This window comes from Neovison vison, chromosome 4 (assembly GCF_020171115.1).
Source record: "Neovison vison isolate M4711 chromosome 4, ASM_NN_V1, whole genome shotgun sequence".
Taxonomy (NCBI): domain Eukaryota; kingdom Metazoa; phylum Chordata; class Mammalia; order Carnivora; family Mustelidae; genus Neogale; species Neogale vison.
In genome coordinates, this window is record NC_058094.1 from 16,329,665 (window position 1) to 16,349,518 (window position 19,854).

A 19,854-nucleotide genomic window follows, 5' to 3' on the forward strand; every position below is an offset into this window, starting at 1 on the left:
CTGGGCAGTTCTCACTTGGATTTCTCAAAAGCAGTTGTAGTCAAATATCATCTGGGCTGTAGTAGTCTTGAGGTTTGACTTTGGATAAAGTCCAAAGAGGAACATGCACAGAACTATCATTTGGTGCTGGTTGTTATCTCTGAGCATGGCTGGGGCAGCAGCTTGGTTTTAAGCATCTTGCAGCATGGTGGCTGGGCTCCAAGATGGAGCATCCAAAGAGCAAGCATCCCAAAGGAGCCAGGGGGGAGCTGCTAGGCTCCTTTAAGCCAGCTCTGACATCGTGTGGCATTACTGATGCCACATGTATTTATTTATTCACTGAGTGAGAGGGCTACACAAGGACACAAATACTATGGTTCCTGGGGTGCCATTTTGGAGACAGGCTACCAGAACTATTAATGACCCATATCTTTTCAATTCCTGTCCCTTTCTCTGCTTTTTTGCAATGATTCTCATCCCAAGGGTATCATGGTATAGTAAATTATTTTTATTTTCTTGAGCCTCAGATTCCATCATTTGTAAAGGGAATAGTGCTCCCTGGTTATTGTTAGGAGAGAAAGTCACTCAAAAGAGGAGGTGAACCATGAGAGACTACGGACTCTGAAAAACAATCTGAGAGTTTTGAAGGGGCGGGGGGTGGGAGGTTGGGGGATCCAGGTGGTGGGTATTGGAGAGGGCACGAATTGCATGGAGCACTGGGTGTGGTGCAAAAATAATGAATACTGTTATGCTGAAAAAATACAAAATTTTAAAAATGGTAGTTTTTATAATTGACTCAGATATTTGGAATGCAAGGTACAAGCACTGTACAAGGCTCTTTACACATGTTATTTCATTTAATGTTCAGAACAATCCTACAAGGGAGGTACTAGGGTTATCCCCTTGTTATAGATGAGAAATCTGAAATTTAGAAAGCTTATATAACTTGTCAAATGTCACACAGTTAGGAAGGGGAAGACACATGCTTTTCATCACTGTGTGTATAGCTCTTATAGTTTTTTGTGCATAATTCTTAAATTATGAGCAAAATTAGAAACTTTGAGATAAAGGGTTTCATATTAATAATTTTTATATTCTTCCCAGTGCCCTATTCAGAGTTTGGCACAGGATAGATGTGAAAACAATAATATTTGTTAAGTAGAAAAGAAACTAATTGACAGGGAAGACGGGGACCTAGGAATTCTCAGCCAGCGTATTGACTTGTTATACAATTCTCTTTGAGAGAATGTTTTACCTCTTTTGTACCAATTTGACTAAATCCTCAAGGTCACAGAGGATGCCCCTTGATAGCTCCAGAGGTGGAGGGCTGAGATCAATTGTATTACTATGGTGAAATCTCATCAATTTCAACCTGATACCCAACCCCAAAGAATCTCTACCCTGACATTTAAGTTCAGAGAATCTTTGCAGATTTCTAAATAGCCCCAGTGCTCTGCAGCCACATTGCCTATCCTCATAGGACACATTTAGATTTATTAGTACCCTAAAAACCTGTGCCTTGATGCAAATCTCATCTCCATCCCACTTCCCCAATTCTCTGAATCCCAGCTAATTCTTAAAAGCTGCCCATCAGGAAGACAGTGATAAAGTCTTCCGTGCAGTTAGAGAGCAAGGTATGAGGGAAAATAATTATTTACCAGGTCACTCTGTCCCCAACGCACCCTTTGAAATTCTGTTTTTATGACCTGCCTTAATTAGTTTTTTTAAATCAGTCATCTTGAAATGAAAAGAGTAATGATTTCCTGCAGGATTATAAATAGTTATGGAGTGGCTGGCCTAGACCAGAAATCACTGCTTTACATGTCCATGTTAGATGTCAGGAGGAACTAACTGGGGAAAGAGATAAACAGCCCCACAGAAAGCAGGCTGTTTCCTGAAAACTGTCCAGAAGTGTCTAAGGCCTTAGACACTCTATGGGAACCCTGACATAGGTCACTTCCTTCGTATTCTCCAACTCAGAGTGACACAAGGTGTTGTCCAGCATCAACTGGATGCTCACGAATGATTAACACCCTCCTGCCCCCGACCCCCAGGCATACCTCACATGTCTTGATTCAGAATCAAAGCGGAATGAAGCGTAACAGGAATATCAGAGCTACTCTTCTTTTTTTTGTGGCATCAGTTGTGAGGATAGGTTTACATAAAGTCATCTAGGAAATCTGGTCTTAGGGAAGGGTCACAGATTCTCAGAACTAGAAGGTATCTTAGGATGGAGGTTCTCAACGTGTGGTAAACGGATTTATGGGGAATCTGAAACCCTTTCTGGGAATACATGATGTCAAACCTGTTTTCACAATAACACCAAGATGTTATTTGCCCTTCAGCCATTTTTATTTATTTAGCTTTATGGTGTTGACACATACATTGATGAGGCAGAAGCAAGGTGGGTGGAAATGTGGCACTTTGGTGCAAACCAAGGTCTTGGGCCCAAACTACTCTGGTGGTTAGTGCATTCTTTACTTCATGTCCTGGCTGCAAAAGAAGCCCACCTGTTTCAGTTAAGGATGTCCTTGATGAAGCAGTAAAAAGTGTTCATTGTCTTAAATCTTGACTTTGAGTACATCTGTTTTTAATATTCCATGCAGTGAAATGGAAAGTACAGAGGACATAAAACGCTCCTGATGCGTACCAAGGTGTGTGGTTATCCAGGGGAAAAGCAATCAGGCTGTTGTTGGAGTTAGGAGAAGAACTTCCCACTTTTTTTTTTTCAAGGAACACCATTTTTTCCTCAAAAACAAAACAAAACAAAACAAAAACAACAACAGACACAAAAAACTGACAAACAATGGTTATTCAGCCTTGGGTATTTGGCAAATTGTTTCTCAAAAATGAATGAAGCGAATCTGGAACTTCAGAAAAACTTACTGGCAGAATTTATGGCCATGACAAAATTCACCTTTTCAAGTGAAAATTCGAATTTTGAAATACCATGAACCAGATTAACATTAGGAACCTTTGCAGAACTCAGTGAACCAGTATCTTCCAAATGATCAATGCATGATGGCACAAAATCCGTACGTGGGCAAAACATTCATTTAAAGCATGAGATAGCTCAATGGACTTTAGTGGAACAGAGTTCAAAAAGTTCGTTGATATCTCAGGTTCCATATTGTCATTAAGCTTTAAGAAACTATCACAAGCCAAGTTGGGTGCGGTATCAGAGGAGAGTATTTATAGTTATCTGGAAAGGCCATTAAATTCTGTCTCTCCCCTGCTCTGCCTTTTCAAACTGTGTATCTTGTTGAGGCAGAATTATCTTCCCAGACCCCAGCCAACTGGCGTATCACAGCAGACTGAATGCAGAAGCATGTATGAGAATCCAGAGGTCTTCTTTAAGCCAGACATTAGAGGAATTTGCAAACATACAAAATAATCCCACTCTTCTCACTAAATTACTTGGCTTTGGGAAATATATATTTATTTTTCATTAAAAATGTGACTTGTATTCATATGGAAAGAGCTTATTATTCTTTAAATGAATTAATAAGCATTTTGAATTTTTAAGTTTTTAATCTCTAAGATGGTAAATACCAGTAAATATAACCCGTGTAGGAAAAGGTCTTCAATAATTTTCAATAGTTAAAGGAGTCCTGAGACCAAAAAGTTTAAGAAACACTAGCCAAGAGAAGGAAACCCTCCTTAGGTGCGCCTGTTCAATGGTGCTGCGGTAAGACGTTATAAGGACACAGTGTATGGGCCTTTGCCATATTTTCAGGCTTAAGATAATTTTTATTAACACTTTTATTTTTATCTAATCTAAGGGCTAGACTTTTGCTTCCCATTGAGTGAGTTCTTATGTTACTGAAATTGCATTTTCATAGGCTCAAGTCAATTTTAACTCATAATCTAAGAAATGGTGGTGTCCTATCTTGAGAAGAAGATCTCAGTTTGCACATAGACACACTGATGTTTAGAGGACTACTGGAGAGTAGAAATGGAATGACTTCCATAAGTCATGAATTGTTTTTTTTTTTTTTTTCCTTAAGTGTACCAAGTCAAAAATGTCAAGAAACTTCTTGTATAAAAGCAGGCAGTGTTTCATGGATTCTTAGTAAACAGCTGGGCCTGAGGTTAGATCCCAGTCCTTCATTTACTTATTTAATTTTAGCAAAGTTAATGAACCACTCTAATTCTAATTCTCGGTTCCCTGAGACTAACAATACTTACCTCTTAGTGTTGTCTTTGGGAGCAAAGTAAGAGCACAACTTGTTACAGAATGCTTGGCCCAAGCTGAGCCCTTGAAGATTCTTGTATAATTATCATGACTACAGGTATATGGCCTAACCCTTGCATTACTTTCCTATTGCTACTGGCACAAATTATCATGAACGTAATGACTTAAAACAACAGAAATGCATTATCATATGGTTCTGCAAGTCAGAAGTCTGAAATGGGTCTTCCAGCACTAAAATCAAGATGTAAGCGGAACTGGTTCCTTTTGGAAGCTCCAGGGGATTATCTGTGCTGTGCTTCTTCTTCCTTCTGGTGGCAGCCAGCAGTCCTTGGGTTGGGGATATACCTCTCTGATCTCTGCTTCAGTCACCACTGACTTCTCTTCTGTAGTCAAACCTCCCTCTTACCTCCCTCTTAGTAAGGACACTTACGATCACATTTAGGTCCACCTAGATAATCCAGGCTAATTCACCATCTCAAGATCCTTGATTTAATCACATCTGCAAAGTCCCTTTTGCCAAATAAGGTGAAATTCCCAGGTTATGGGGATTTGGACATGGGTATCTTGCGGGGAGGACATTATTTAGCCCACTATCCCCTCTCATGTTATAATCCCATGAAAGGTGAGGATATGCAGCGGTCATGGGGCTGGTCTAGGGTAAGAAAAGGTGAAGCTTTCTTCCTCCACTTCTACCAACTCATGCTTTGGAAACTCTGCCTGAGACCTCTGACCTCAAAAGAAGGGCCATTTCTCCCCTGCATCTCCCCCAGAGCTGCCATTTTATATACAAATGCAAGGTATTGGTGACATCATATTCCACAAATCCATAGAACACAATAGGCATGGTGTCCCTTTGAACATGATGTCTCTCTCTCCTCAGTGATCAGGGATGGAGAGTAATACATAACGGTTTTGAGGGCATCAAAAACACTTAACATCAAAAGTGAAGATTACATTGAAAAAATAAAATACTTTTTTTTAAAAGTGAAGATTAAACATGGTTTAGTTCATATTTAGTTCATATCCAGGTACATAAGATAAGACCAGATGACCCTAGGCTTGGCCAATTTACAGCATCCTCACTGTTATGTATAATGTGAACCAAAATTTGATGTTCTTTCTCTATTAATAGTTCCTTTGTTCCAGCTACATATCTTTAGTCCCTATAGCCTATTCTGTCTCATCCCACCATCCTACAAACTCACTCCCAGGCTATATTATATATACCATGGTTCCAGGGACCTAGTAACTATGTTAGGATCTGCCATGGTCATGAGTGGGTTCCTAGAGAGACAGCAAAGGGGGTTTTGCTGCTGATAATCAAATGCTGTCAGGATTTGAGACTCTTGAACAAGAAGCAATCAAAAGCCCTCCTTCCCAAACCCATTTTCCCTCAGGTATGTCTTCTGTAGTGGGTTTAACTGGGTAGCCTCCAGTAAAGTATGTCCCAACCCCCGGACTCTATGAATATTACCCGTATGGCAGAAGAGTGAGTACTACCTTATGTAGTAACAGATGAGATGAGGCTATGGTCTGGGATCATCTGTGTGGGTTCTGTATACCTTCACAAGTGTCCTTAGAAGACAGTGGCAAAGGGAAATAAGGCAGAGAAGAGGATAGGGACACACAGAGGAGGCGATGTGAAGACAGAGATTGGAATGATGAAGCCAGGAGCCAGGGGAGGCTACAAAGGGCAAGGAAGAGATTCTTCCCTAGAGCCTTCAGAGCAAGTGAGGCCCTGCTGACACCTCGATTTCAGATTTCTGGTCTCTAGAATACATTTTTTTTTTTTTTTAGTATTAAACCATCCAGTTTATGGTAATTTGTTCCAGCAGCCCTACAAAACTGATATATTTATGATGATCTGGGAATAGGCTTGCCAGCTGCTCATTAATAATAAAAATAACAACCACAGTATTTAGAATATTTGGTGAATATCCACTCTGTGCCAAGCACTGTACTAAGGGCTTTACCACATTATCGATCCATTGCACAACCACATAAGACAGGCGTCACTGTCACCCACAATTTGGAGGTGAGGAAGGTGAAACTTGGGGGTTACAGGGCTAGTAAGAGGGGGAGCTGAGATTGGACCCAGGAGCTGTTGGACATTTTCTTGTTGGCCGTCATCAGTACGTCCGGAATTACTCCAAGGACAGCCCATTTCTTTGCGGGGTAAGAGTCAGGGAAACGAGAACAGAGCAGAGGGGCACCAACACTGAGCAGAGAGGCTCAGCATTCCCAGGGGCACACTAGCAGCAGCCTTGGGGTGTACGGGCCACTCTCGAACCAGACAGGGTAGGGCAGGGCTCGGCAGGACTGTGTGGAGAAGGGGAGGGAGAGCTAGGGTTCAGAGGTTCTCTTGGTCACTGTTCAGAGCCAAAGGCTGTTTTCGTGGTGGTTCTCACTTCCTGAGCTTCTGCCTAGACTGACCAGGCAGCCAGGAAGCACATATTTCACACAGGGTGTTTCAGCCAGTGTTGGGGAGCCCTCTGTCCTCTTGGACCGTGTAAAGAGAGTCTGCCCAGATCCTGGAGAAGTCCCGCTTAGGATTTGCTTAGGGAGTCATTGCCATTCATGTCGCCTAAAGGCATTCTGAAGCAATTTCCAGTCCCTTCCCTGAGGCCCAGTTTCCCTTTGATCTTAAACATCTGGCTCTGGTCTATAAACTCAGTACAACAGGTAATTAATGCAAACTCAAAGGAAGGGCAAAAGCCAACAGAGCCCTCTTCTACAGCAAGCTCAATTCAAAGTGCTGAGGGATAGCCTGAGCACATTGAGGTTTATGAGATTCTAGAGCTTGCTCTCATTACACCACTTGTGTTTGGAGCAGATAGGGCTGGGCTCCACAAGAAACTATGCATTTGCTGCTAATTACTTAGGATGAAGGATTTGTTGCATTGGGTGTAGCAGAAACCACCTGAGGATAGACTCCAGTAATTGTTATAACTAAAGGCGATTGAGAGAGCCTCAATCTTTTCCTCCAGCCCATGGCTAACAGTACACAGGGAGCAAAGTAAATAAAGTAAAGGGCCCCAAATTTCCTGAGCAGTTACTGTATGCCAAGTATTTAATCTTCAAAACGACTCTGAAATGAAAGTTATTTCTCACATTTTTGTTTCAGATGAAGATGTTAATCCTCATAGAAGTTCTGTCACTTTATTTGCCAAATAGAACTAGTAAAATGACAACTGAATTCCAACATATTTCCACAGCCCAAGCTGTTTTCACCATACTATGCCAAATAAATAGTAAGATCAAACCATAATGTGACCGTTGCATGGACAAGAAAGATGGATTGGGGGCACCCGAACATATCCGAATGAAACACATACATTTATGAAGTTGGATATATAAATTCAAAACACTCCTTTTGTTATTTCTGGTAGGTCAGAGAGTATATGCTGAATTCCAAGCCAAAATGTCCCCAAAGTAATGTTCTTCAACCCATGGGAGGGTTAATGGGCAGTGGCTATTGAAGAATAACAAGTATTTCTGCCGAAACCATCTCCTTGCCTTGGGAAGGGGCTCCCTTCTTTAGTCACACAGTATTTATGAGTTTGTGGATGACCCCAACTCTCAGTAACAGGGTCATGGAAAAATAAATATCAATAAGAAACACAAAAGTATAACATAGGATACTGAGTGATAGAAGATTTGTTTGTCCACCTGCCCAAAGACAGGGGCCTGCACCAAATGATGTCCTGAGACAAAATGATGTCTTGAGACCATCTTCTGCCTGGACCTTTCTAGATGGCCTTCACTGCCTCCCTGCCAGGTGGTGTGGTTCAAAGTGTGGTCCGTGAATCAGGCCTGGTCCACCATGTGGTTTTTACCAGGCCAAGAGGAAATAAGTATAGGAATTGAGAGTGTTTGGGAACACTTACTACAATTTGACGTTCATGCTATTTTTGTTCTATTTTACAAAAGTATTGAGTATGATAGACAGGAAATTTAAATATCTAGTCCTTCACCACTGTTAGAGAAGCCCATCTGAACATGAAAACCTGGTTGTGCATAAAGCCCTTTGACCAAACAAAAATAACAAAGAAAATATGTTTTGGATGTACATATATAGTTATCTGACTGTGTGTACTTAAAATCAGATCTATTCAAGCCTTCTCTGACTCATCCTTGTTGTTTTTGCCAGAGTCCCTTTTCTTATTGTTCGGCAATAGTGTTTATCTGTTTACTTTCCATGGTGTGGTGAAAATAGTATTCTATTTTCTATATTTTTCTCCAGAAAAAAAAAAATCCTAGATACTTAGCAGGCATACCCCCTTCTCACCATCATCTCCCATACCCTCTGCCTGGCCCAGGAAGCTTACACTGCCTGAAATGCTTCTTTCTCATTTTTGTCTGTGAGCTGTGTCTTCAGTCATCAAGTCTCAGCTCAGATATCATTTCTTTGCTGAAGCCTCCTGCCAACCCTCTGGCCTGCTTGAGTCACTTCCTCTGCATGCTCTCAGAGCACGCTGCACCGGCCTGGCTCATGGTGCCCGGTGCCATGAATTGCACATCTGTTCCCCATTCCACACCCTGTCTCACTCTGTGCACCTGGCCTGAGACCCTTGTGCTTCAAGAATCAGACTAAAGGACAGTTCCTCCAGGAAACCTTTCCATACCACAAATAGATTTAACACTTTCTTATTACAAATCAGATACAATTAATTCATTCTTTCAACCCAAATTTATTGAGCACCTAGTATGTGCAAGGTGTGTTAGGTTCTAGAGAAAGATCCATCACTGGAAAGGACAAAGACCCCACATTCTAGAGGGAAGAGAGATCACTGTGTTCTAGGGGCAGTCAAAGGCCTTGAGTCTAGAGTGGAGAGCAAGGAGGAGAGTGGAAAGAGATGAAGTCAGAGAGGGAGGCAGGGGCCAGACCTCTAGGGCTTTGTTGGCTATGGTAATATTAGAATTTACTTAAATGCAGTGGGAATCCTTTTCCATGCTACTCAGGGAGGGGCCCATACGTTGTTCTCATTCCCATCGTAACTTAAAGGGAAAATTCCACAATTCCAGAACCCTTGATGTCCTACAGATGAAGGAGGATGTCCTCCAATTCCTTGCAGCTGGATCCCTCTTGGGTGGCACCAACCTTGACTTCCAAATGGAGCAGTACATCTACCGAAGGATAAGTGAAAGCCTCTACAGCGTGAATCTGAAGGGGACCTGGGAGAAGCTTCTGTTGGCGGCTCGTCCCATTGTTGCCAGTGAAAACCCAGCTGATGTCAGTCAGTGTTCTATCATCTAGGAACCCTGGCGGGCGAGCTGGGCTGATGTCTGCTGCTGCTACTCGAGCCATTCCTGTTGCCGGCTGCTTCACTCCTGGAACTTCTGCTAACCAGATTCTGGCAGGCTTCTGGGAGCTGAGACTTCTGATAGCTATTAGAGCCAGGCAGACCACCGGCCTGTCACAGAGGCATCTTATGAGTCTACTATCACTCTGTGTAACACAGACTCTCCTCTGTGCTATGTGGACACTGCCATACCTTGCAACAACAATGGAACTCGCTCAGTGGGTCTCATGTGGTGATTCTGGACTAGGATGTTCTGCGCCTGTGTGGCACCATTTCCTGTGAACACCCATAGGTGGTCACCTCCGATCTCTACTTTGACAGAGATCCTGAAGGGATTGAAAAGGAAGAGCAGACAGCTGCTCAAAAGGCTGTGACCCAGGGGGAATTATAGGGTGGATGGACTGCTCCAGCTCCTGAGTTCACTGTTACTCCACCTAAGGTCCCAGAATGGCTGGTCTGAAGGCATGCAGGTGCCCTCTGTGCCTAGTCAACAGTGCCCTACTGGAGAGCAAGGTGCTTAGCCTGCAAGGAAGCCTGGTTGGCATCTCCCACGGCTTAAGCCACTGAATGGACAGGAACAAACCTGGGGTGGTCCTAAACTGCTCTTCCACAAAGGCAAACAAAAAGGAAATAAAATTGATGGAAAATAAACAGTTTCTAAAAAAATAAATTAAAAAAAAAGAATTAAATGCAGCAGGAATCCACTAGAAGGTTTAAGCAAGGAAATGATACAACCCGGTTTATCTTTTTCAAAGAACATTCTGGCTGATACGTCGGGGGCAATGCTGAAACCCCACTTAGGAGGCAATGGCAGTGGCAGTGGTCCATCCATATGAGGGTTGATGCTGGCCTGGAGCTGGGTGGGAGTTCTGGAAATGAGGACAAGAGGAAGGTTTCAGGTTCTGTTCTGGAAGCTGGGCTGGCTGCTGGTTGATGCTTTGAGAATTCTACTGCATGTAATACTACAAAGCTTAATTGTAGGGATTTTGGAGTTTTCTTCAGCTCTGAATTTGGGATTTGCTGAATGCCTCAAACAGAAAATATTCTAACTACAAAAATTTCCACTAGGGAAACAATGTAAGTTTGATGCTATGCCAGCCAGAGTGTAGGTGTTGGCATGTGAGTCTGCAGGCGTCTTTTGATCCAACACTGCCCTTATGTCAGAGGAAAAAAAATTGGCAGAAAAGTGTCCACGTTTTAAGTCCAAGAAGCAGATCTGCACCTCACCCCAGAGACTGCTGTCTTGGCTGACAGTGAATCAGTGAGATGCCTTGTTTGAGCCCCATAATTCTATCCTAATATATTAACCAAGGAAAAGTGTCTGGAAGACAAAGTGACAGGTCTCTGGGCACGGAAGGGTGTGACAGCCAAGGATTCACTTTGCTGTTTGGTCCTTTGCTTTTCTCGGTACTTCAGAGCTCCCTAGGAATCTGGGGAAATCAAGATCCGAATCAGCAGGAGTCCAGAGTCTACACAATGAACTTCAGGGACCGAATCAGTTGTGATTATGTTCATTAGCACCCTGGAAGCAGACACTGACAAGCCGGCGGATGGCAGGCGAATCTGGGCACTAATCACATTTCTCCTGTGCTTGAGTGTATGCCCACGGCGCCAGCTGATCACAGGTCTAGCAACAGTAATAGCGTCAAAAAAAAAAAAAGGCCATCCAATGGATCAAACTTAACTTTTTAAAATTGGGGCACAAGGAAAAAGAGGCTTAGCTGACGATGTTTATAATGGAGAGTATGACAAATGCCTATTTTTCTCTATTCAAGTGATGTTTATAAAAGGCTTTTTTCATCAGAATTCATCAGCCTAGTATTCACTGCAAGAGACGGTTTTGGAATACTGATGCACACTGGTTGGCAAGCATATATTGTACACCTGCTGGGAGCTAGGTTTGGGGCTGAGAAAGGGAATAGAGAGATGAGTAAGATGAGTAAGTGACCTTTTCCAGGGCATTGATGGACCATTAGGTGAGGCAGATCTGGAGAAAATGATACAGTACAGGGTGGGTGTGGTCAATCCTTGAATAATTGGTATAAACGAAGGGCTCTGGAAATGAAGAAGGAAGCTAGCACTTTGTCTGATACATAGTGCAGTATAATCAACATTAACTTTGGGGCCAAATGGAGTATGTGAGGAATCTCACCTAACCCACCGCCCATGTTAGGCAAGTCAGCCTAACCTCTCTAAGCCTCAGTTTGCCTATCCCCCAAATGGAGGAAATAATTGTCTCTAGAGTTTTAGTGAAATAGATGAGGTATATACAAAATGTCTACTGATCTAGCACATAGTTGGTGCTTAGCAAATGGCAGAAAATGTTACTACTGTAGCTCCCCTTATCCACAAGCGATACATTCCAAGACCCCCCAGAGGATGCCTGAAACCACAGATAGTACTGAACCTATTTATATCCTTCTTTTTCCCCCCCGTACATACATACCTGTGATAAAGTTTCATTGGTAAATTAGACACAATAAGAGATTAACAACAATAAAATGGAATGATTATAACAATATACTGTAATAAAAGTTACGTGAAGGTGGTCTCTGTCAAAATATCTAATTGTACTCACCCTTCTTCCTGTGATAACGGGAGATGATAAAATGCCTGTCTAATGAGATGAGGTGAGGTGAATGATGGAGGTGTTGTGAAGTAGGGCTAGGCCACTCTTGACCTTCTGATAACATGTCAGAAGGAGCGTCATCAGCTTCCAGACTGTGGTTGACTGTGGGTAACTGTCAGTAAAACCACGGATAGGGAGGACTACTGTGTAGATTCTTACTGTTTTGCTCTAGAATTGCTTTACTCTTTCTGATGAAGTCACTGTATTTTGGTGTGTCTTATGACTCTTCAGGGAAAAAAGGTGGTTTGATGTGAGAATCTGTAATAAACTAGACAAAAATACTCATGTAATGTGATGAGTGGAGGCACATTAGCTGAGCTACTGAGCCTGGGAATGAGTCACTAGATTCTAAATAAATAGTAGATAGAAGGGGGAACAGATTAGGTATCAGGGTTTGATACCTAGAAGAATTAGGGTAGATCTGTCTTGTAGGGGTCACAGGGGACCTTCGGGACTACCTAACTCAGCCTCCTAATAGTAGAGTACGGGAGACTGAAACCAAAGAGATTGAGTAACTGTTCTGAGATCCTTGGATGTAGAGCCTTCCATTGTTCTCTTTCCTGGAGGATCTGAAGGCAAATGAAAGTGAATGATTCAAAAACACTGAGCTTAGGAAGTCAGAGAAGAATTGTGCTTCTGAGCTCAATTCTTCTCCTTAACTGTAGGAAACCACTACTCATGTTCTACCTGAGAATGATTCTGTAGGGCTAAGACCCCAGTTGGAGACCTAAGGCAGAAAGAAGGAAGGGTGAGTAGCAATCCTTGACTCACTGTGCAAGGGGGTGCAACGGATTCTAATTGCTTGGTTAGTTGGTTGACTGAGACCAAACTCTGTCACAAAGGTGGCCCCTAAGAAATGAGGTTCAGATGCCAGAAATCTCTTGGTAGAGAAATAAATTAGAATTATAGACATAGAAAGATGTTGGAGTGCAATTACTACATAAAAAATACCTGACTACTCCCTAAACAAATTTTCTGAGACTGAAAAAAAACGCCTCTCACCAAGTCTTGAGTAGTGAAGAAAGAATCTGTATCTTTGAAAAACGGTCCAGTTGCAATGTGAGATGACCAAGAATAATCACAGAAGGCACTGAAGCTAAATGGCTTTCTTGAGCCCGTGGAGGATTTGGGGGGCAGAGGTCACATAGCTGCCCTCCCTCCCACCCCCGCAGGCAGTGGGTATGCCCTCGAAATTAGCAGCTTGGTGGGGTGCTGCTGTAGTGGTCTGACTTTGATCCACAGGGTGTTTAACCGCACTGTTCCTCGGTTTCTTCTTTTGTCGATAAAGCCACATCTCTCAAATTTTGCTGAGAGATGATTGGTGTGACGTGCTCAGTAAGGCGCCTGGCTCATAACAACGTCTAGCTAATTGGTGCTATTATTAGCTGTAATTATGGGATTCTAGTGGCTGAACATGAAGTTAGGAGATAAAGAGAAGCTTATTTTGGCTTCCCCTTAGGTCCCTCCCATCTGCCCCCCTCCTCTCCTCTTCTGCCTTGCTTTCCACTTTAAAGGACCCCTGTGATTACAGCGGACCCAGCCAGATCACCAGGATAATCTCCTGATTTTAAAGTCAGCTGGTCTTGGGGTGCCTCGGTGGCTCATTGGGTTAAACATCTGACTCTTGATTTTGACTCAGGTCATGATCTCAGGGTCCTGGGATTGAGCCCTGTGACAGGCTCCGCACTCTGCAGCCCTGTGACAGGCTCCCTCAACCCTTCCCGTACACACACACACACACACACACACACACATACACACACACACACTCTCTCTCTCTCTCTCTCTCTCTCTCTCATAAATAAACCGTTTATCTCAGCTGATCTTACTTTCATCTCATCAGCAATCTAAATTCCCTTTGCCATAGAACCTAACATTGTTATAGGTTCTGGGGATCAGGGACATGGGGGGGGCATTATTTTGTTTACCACACCCACCAGTTGGGTGTACTACTTCACGCAAGTCACTTAACTCTATATTCCGCAGTTTCCTCATGTGTGTGCCCAACGTGCTACAAGGGTTAAATGAGACAAATGCACATCAAGCTCTTAGCACAGTACCTAGTGCATGATAAATGCTCAGTCTGCAGCGTTCTCTTTTCTTTCTCATAAACACACACGATGTAAAACTCCACAGCCCGTATCACATCCTGAACCACAATGCCCTCAAATGCTGCTTACGGCTACATCCTGGCATTCCTTTGCGGGGGGGGGCAGGGCTCTACTCCCCAGTGCGGGGCTTGAACTCACAACCTCCAGATCTAGATCTAGATCTAGATCAAAGGCTGTAGGCTCTACCAACTGAACCAGACAGGAGCCTCTGTTCCGATCTTCCTAATGGAGGGACAGCAAAGGCGGAGAGTCTGCCTTGTGTCTGGGTCACAGCCTCCTTCGCTGGACTCTGGACAGCCCGCACACTCTACCCTCGAGGTTTTGGGCACTTGGCAGTGACTGTCCTGGGGAGGAAGTGCTCTCTTAGTGTCCCCAGTGGGGGCACAAATGAGTCACTAAATGTGGGCCTGGCAACAGTTCCTTCTTCTATGAGTGGTGACAGATATTCAAAAGGAAACAGCACTCAGTGCCCAGAGACTTGCCTTGGACACAAAGGAAACTACCAGTGATACTCGCCGTTCTGGGCATTCTCGTGTTGCTGCTGTCCTGTGAGCCTCCGGCTCTGGGAAGCGGGCAGGGAGGCCACCTTCAGGAGGCCACTGGGAAAACTGAGGAATGGAGAGTAGATGACTCGATGACGGTGACACGGCCTGCAGGGCCTGGCATCCTGACCTCCAGCCCCAGAGCCTCTCCGCCTCTGCCGGGCCTTCTCTTAGCTGCTGAACAGCGAAGGAGGGTGAGTGGCCTCACTTGGGTTACGTCCCCTTCTCCACTTGGCCTCCTCCTCTGCCCTGACCTCCAACCAGGGCGGCTGCCACAGAGCCATTCCCGACCGCGTTCGCAGGTGCCGAGTCTTCCTCCTTCAGCAGGTTCTCCTGCCTGTCGCTCGCCAGCACTCCATGTGGGACTTAGTTACACGCAGCCTCCTACGGATGGCGGTCCCTGGTTTGCTTCTGCTCTCTCCTGATTCCTTGGGTCCCGCTGAATTAGTGAAAAAAGGAGAGAGAAGTAGGTAATCCTCCATTTCAGCGGTTCTCACCTAGGACAGAATCCTCCCTGCGCCCCGAAAACCTGTGAAAGTCGTGGGAGTTTTGGGGGTATTACAGTGGCTAGGGGGAGTCCCTGGTGTTCCATGCGTTGGGGGGGCACTGATCATTCTGCAAAGTGCAGGACAGCTCATTCCCCATGTGACAGCAATGAGCTGTCTCATCCCCACTGCTGGTAGCACTCCACTGAGCAAGCCAGCTCTCACTGGACCATCAGCTCTCGTTCGGACTGGGAGAGCTACCTCTACGCGATGATGATGACTGTGACTTATCTTAAACTCTTCCCCCGGGGACCAAAGGTGTTAAAGGTAAAGAAGAGCTCCCCCCCCCAGCCCACCCCCCCCAAGAAATGGCTGATTCCACAGATCATTCCTAAGTAGCAAGGTGTAGCAGACAGAGGTCTGGGGTGAAAACAACCGTCAGGAGCTCAGATTCTGAAACCACGCCTCCTGGGTGACATTGTGACTCTGCATTTACTAGCTGTATGAGCGTGGCAGGTTAGTCTCTCTGTGTCTCAGCTCTTACTTTTTGTATATCGGGGACCACTGTAGCTAGCCTGTTTTGTTATGCTCGGCACATAGTTACTAAATGTTAGATCTCATTATTAAAATCACTGTCATCTGTAGGACCTGGGACAGGCTATTTCTCAGCTCTCTTTGTTTCTTCCCATGCTAACAGGGATCATAATACCTACTTCCAAGTGTTTTTGTAGGCTCCAATGAGAAAACATGTATAAAGAGCAGGTATAACACAGAAGATGCTCATAACAGCCTCATGTAAATGTTACCCCCATTTTCCAGGTAAGGAAACTGAGTCTTACAGAGGTAAGGTAACTTGGCCAAAAACACACCAGTATCGGGGATTTGAGCCAAGGCTGTCTGGTTTTAGATCCACTGTGCCTAACCACCATAACCCTTAGCTGCTTTACCTTAGGAAGCAGTTAGAACAACACTTGGTAGCTTGTGACTATTTCCAGCCGGCAAAGAGACATCCCTGGCCCTTAGCTGTGCCTTCCACCAGGCCACCAGCGGCAGGATTCCCAACTCTCTCCCCAAAGTGACAGTGCTGTGTGAGAGATTGGCTGGGAATCCAGAAACCTAGAATCTGGTTCTTGCGGTGTTGTTTCCATGGGCAGGTCAGGCAACCATGCAGGGCCTTGGTGTCCTTCGGGAGAAGGAGGTAAGAGTCCAGAGATGTTACAGTGACAATGGGAGGCTGGAGAAGGGGTGTGCCTTGGTGTCCCACTGTCTCTGTTAGCGGGACTGGGTGCAAATAAGAGTGGGCTCCTAAAACATCAGAGAGAAGCAGTGTGATACAGGGGTGCCCTTGTGAGGACCAGGCAGCAGAGGATGAATGTTTGAAAAGGCTAAAGGAGGGTACCACCGTGGATTAAATGCCTACTGTGTATAAGGAAGTTCACACTTGTGGTCTTACTCTGGCCTCACATCGACTATGACGAAGCGTGTTCTGGAGGGCACAGTCAAGGACAGTGGTTATCAGATTAAAGCAATATGGCCAAGACTTGTTAGAGTCAGCTGGACGTGAGCCAGGTCCCAACTCTGACACTTAGGAGGAGATGAACGCCCTCCAACTAGATGTCTAACCTCACTGTGTCCCAGTTTCTTCTTTGGTAAAATAAAGCCACATCCCTCAATATTTGCTGAGAGATGATGTGTAAAGTGCTCACCGCAGCGCCTGGCTGACGACCACATTTAGATAAATGGTAGTTATTATCGGCTGTAATGATGGGATTTCAGTGGCTGAACATTAAGGAGATGAGGGAGAGGCTTATTTTCCCTTCCACTTCAGTCCATCCCAAATAGCAGTTTAATGCATCATTTTTAAGCCCACGAGTATACCCCAGGCCACAGTGACCTATCATCACAGTACAGGGATGACATGGTCCTGAGGCAGGTCCCTCTCCCACCTGCTGCAGGAGCCAGGACCAGAGCGGACATGTCCCTAACAAATTGGAACTGGGTGAGGGGGAGCAAGGGGGCATTTCCCTGGTCTGGAGGGTCAGCTTGTTCGGCTGGAAAAGTGTTCTCAAACTTCAGTTGACATCAGAGCCACCTGGAGGGCTGGTTCAAACACAACCTGACAGGCCCCATGCTGATTCAGAAGGCCTGCTGGGGCAGAGGCAGAGAATTTGCCAGGGTTTTTGGTCTTCTCACTAAGCTATGTTAACTCTTGAGAGGAGGGAAGTACATTAAATTAACATTGCTGATGTGTTGTGATGGCAGTAAGATACTGATGCTCCTGGCTGGAGGGCCACACTTGCAGAATCACTGAGCTGGACAAACAGGTGGGCAGACCTGGATCCTTCCTGCGGGTTTCTCTTTCTGGGAGAAAGTGGTTTGTTTTCTCTGAATCACCTAATGAGTCTTCATGGGCTCTGCTACCAACCGTCTCTGGCTGAGAGCCGAGACCGAGAACGGGGACAGAGACAGCCCCCTGAAATAGAGCCCAGTCTGGGATACAGAGAGCAGGGGATCTGGGGCCCACTTAAGAAGTGGGTCTGTGCCCTCCTTACACCAGTTAGAATAGCCAAAATTAACAAGACAGGAAACAACGTGTGTTGGAGAGGATGTGGAGAAAGGGGAACCCTCTTACACTGTTGGTGGGAATGCAAGTTGGTGCAGCCACTTTGGAGAACAGTGTGGAGATTCCTCAAGAAATTAAAAATGGAACTTCCCTATGACCCTGCAATTGCACTACTGAGTATTTACCCCAAAGATACAGATGTAGTGAAAAGAAGGGCCATCTGTACCCCAATGTTTATAGCAGCACTGGCCACGGTCGCCAAACTGGAAAGAACCAAGATGCCCTTCAACGGATGAATGGATAAGGAAGATGTGGTCCATATACACTATGGAGTATTATGCCTCCATCAGAAAGGATGAATACCCAACTTTTGTAGCAACATGGACGGGACTGGAAGAGATTATGCTGAGTGAAATAAGTCAAGCAGAGAGAGTCAATTATCATATGGTTTCACTTATTTGTGGAGCATAACAAATAGCATGGAGGACATGGGGAGATGGAGAGGAGAAGGGAGTTGAGGGAAATTGGAAAGGGAGGTGAACCATGAGAAACTATGGACTCTGAAAAACAACCTGAGAGTTTTGAAGGGGCGGGGGTTGGGAGGTTGGGGGAACCAGGTGGTGGGTATTAGGGAGGGCACGGATTGCATGCAGAACCGGGTGTGGTGCAAAAACAATGAATACTGTTACACTGAAAATTTAAAAAAAAAAAGGAACTGGGTCCGTGCCCATCCACCGGCCTTACCTGTAGCACGCTCTCCTCCCAGCGCCTGCCGGGCTTTCTTCAGAGCTGGGCTGCCTCGCCTCCCAGGGCAGAGCCAGGGTCATGGGCCCTCACTGGCAGCCTGGGGTAATTGGACGCTGAGCTCAAATAGACACTTGGAAGGACTGACCATTTGTTCTTTTCATGGTGGCTGTTGGCAGGTTGGGGTGCCCTGCAGACACTGCTGAGTTCCGGACAGCCTGGTGACGCGGCCCGGGTACTGTGCTCCCTTGGGTCTGACATGGCGTGTTGCCTCTGTTCATGGCATTTGATGGCCCTTGTCACTCAGCGTCAGATGTCAATGTTTTTCTGATGTTCCATCCCTCGGTCACCTCCTGTCCCAGGCTCAACCACCTGACATAGCTTGGCACTTTTGGATATCTTCCGTAGAGATAACTCTGAGTGACTGTCCCCCATCCCCCCTCCCCACGCCATCCTCCTGGTCCGTGTGCCAGTCAGCGTGTGAGGACTGTGGTGTTTTTCCATATACCTCTCTGGGGCCTTACTGCCGGTAGGAAGCTGTTTCAGCAATAGAGATTCATCTCGTGAGAGAACTACGTGACATCTCAGTAAATGTCAGGCACCGGGGAAGATTCCAGTATGTGCTGCAGGGTTGTCACCCTTCCTTTTTATGGCCGACCCTCCCCTCTGGAGTCCTGGGCACAGCTCTGCCGTCAGCCAAAACAGTAGGGCTCTGCATCTGGCAGGATTCTTTCTGCAGAATCACAGATAAGCCTTTCCCCCTTTGCTTCCAGCATTGCAGAGAAATGACAAAATCCAGGGCCAGAGTTTGCACAGGCTAAATAGAGCTGGCAAAGATCTGAGAACTCAGAGAGCCAAAGGTGGCAAATAAGTTTTACTTTGTACCAACGGCTACTGATTGTATGATGCTCTGCATTCAAAGCCCAATTTGAGCTCAGGGGAGAATGATGCCCTGATCTTATAGTATGTCTGTCTTGGGCATAGGATGAGAGGGTAGCCATTTGTGGGTCATATCATATGCTGCCGTTACTGACCCCGCTCAGTTCTTTTCATCATTGCAACAGGAAACTCAATCCCAATAGAATGAAAGGAGCTTTCCAGTTCACGTACATAACTTGTTATTGGAATATTTAAGACAAGGACCCAGATTTTTTTTTAAGATTTTATTTATTTATTTGACAGACAGAGATCACAAGCAGGCAGAGAAGCAGACTGAGAGAGAGGAGGAAGAAGGCTCCCCGTTGAGCAGAGAGCCCTATGTGGGGCTCAATCCCAGAACTCTGGGATCGTGACCCGAGCTGAA

At 45.1% G+C, this 19,854-nt stretch overlaps 1 pseudogene; it reads left to right on the forward strand.

Moving 5' to 3' along the window:
* The first annotated feature begins 9,104 nt into the window (after positions 1 to 9,104).
* Positions 9,105 to 10,075, forward strand: LOC122905297 (annotated as a pseudogene).
* Positions 10,076 to 19,854: the final 9,779 nt, after the last annotated feature.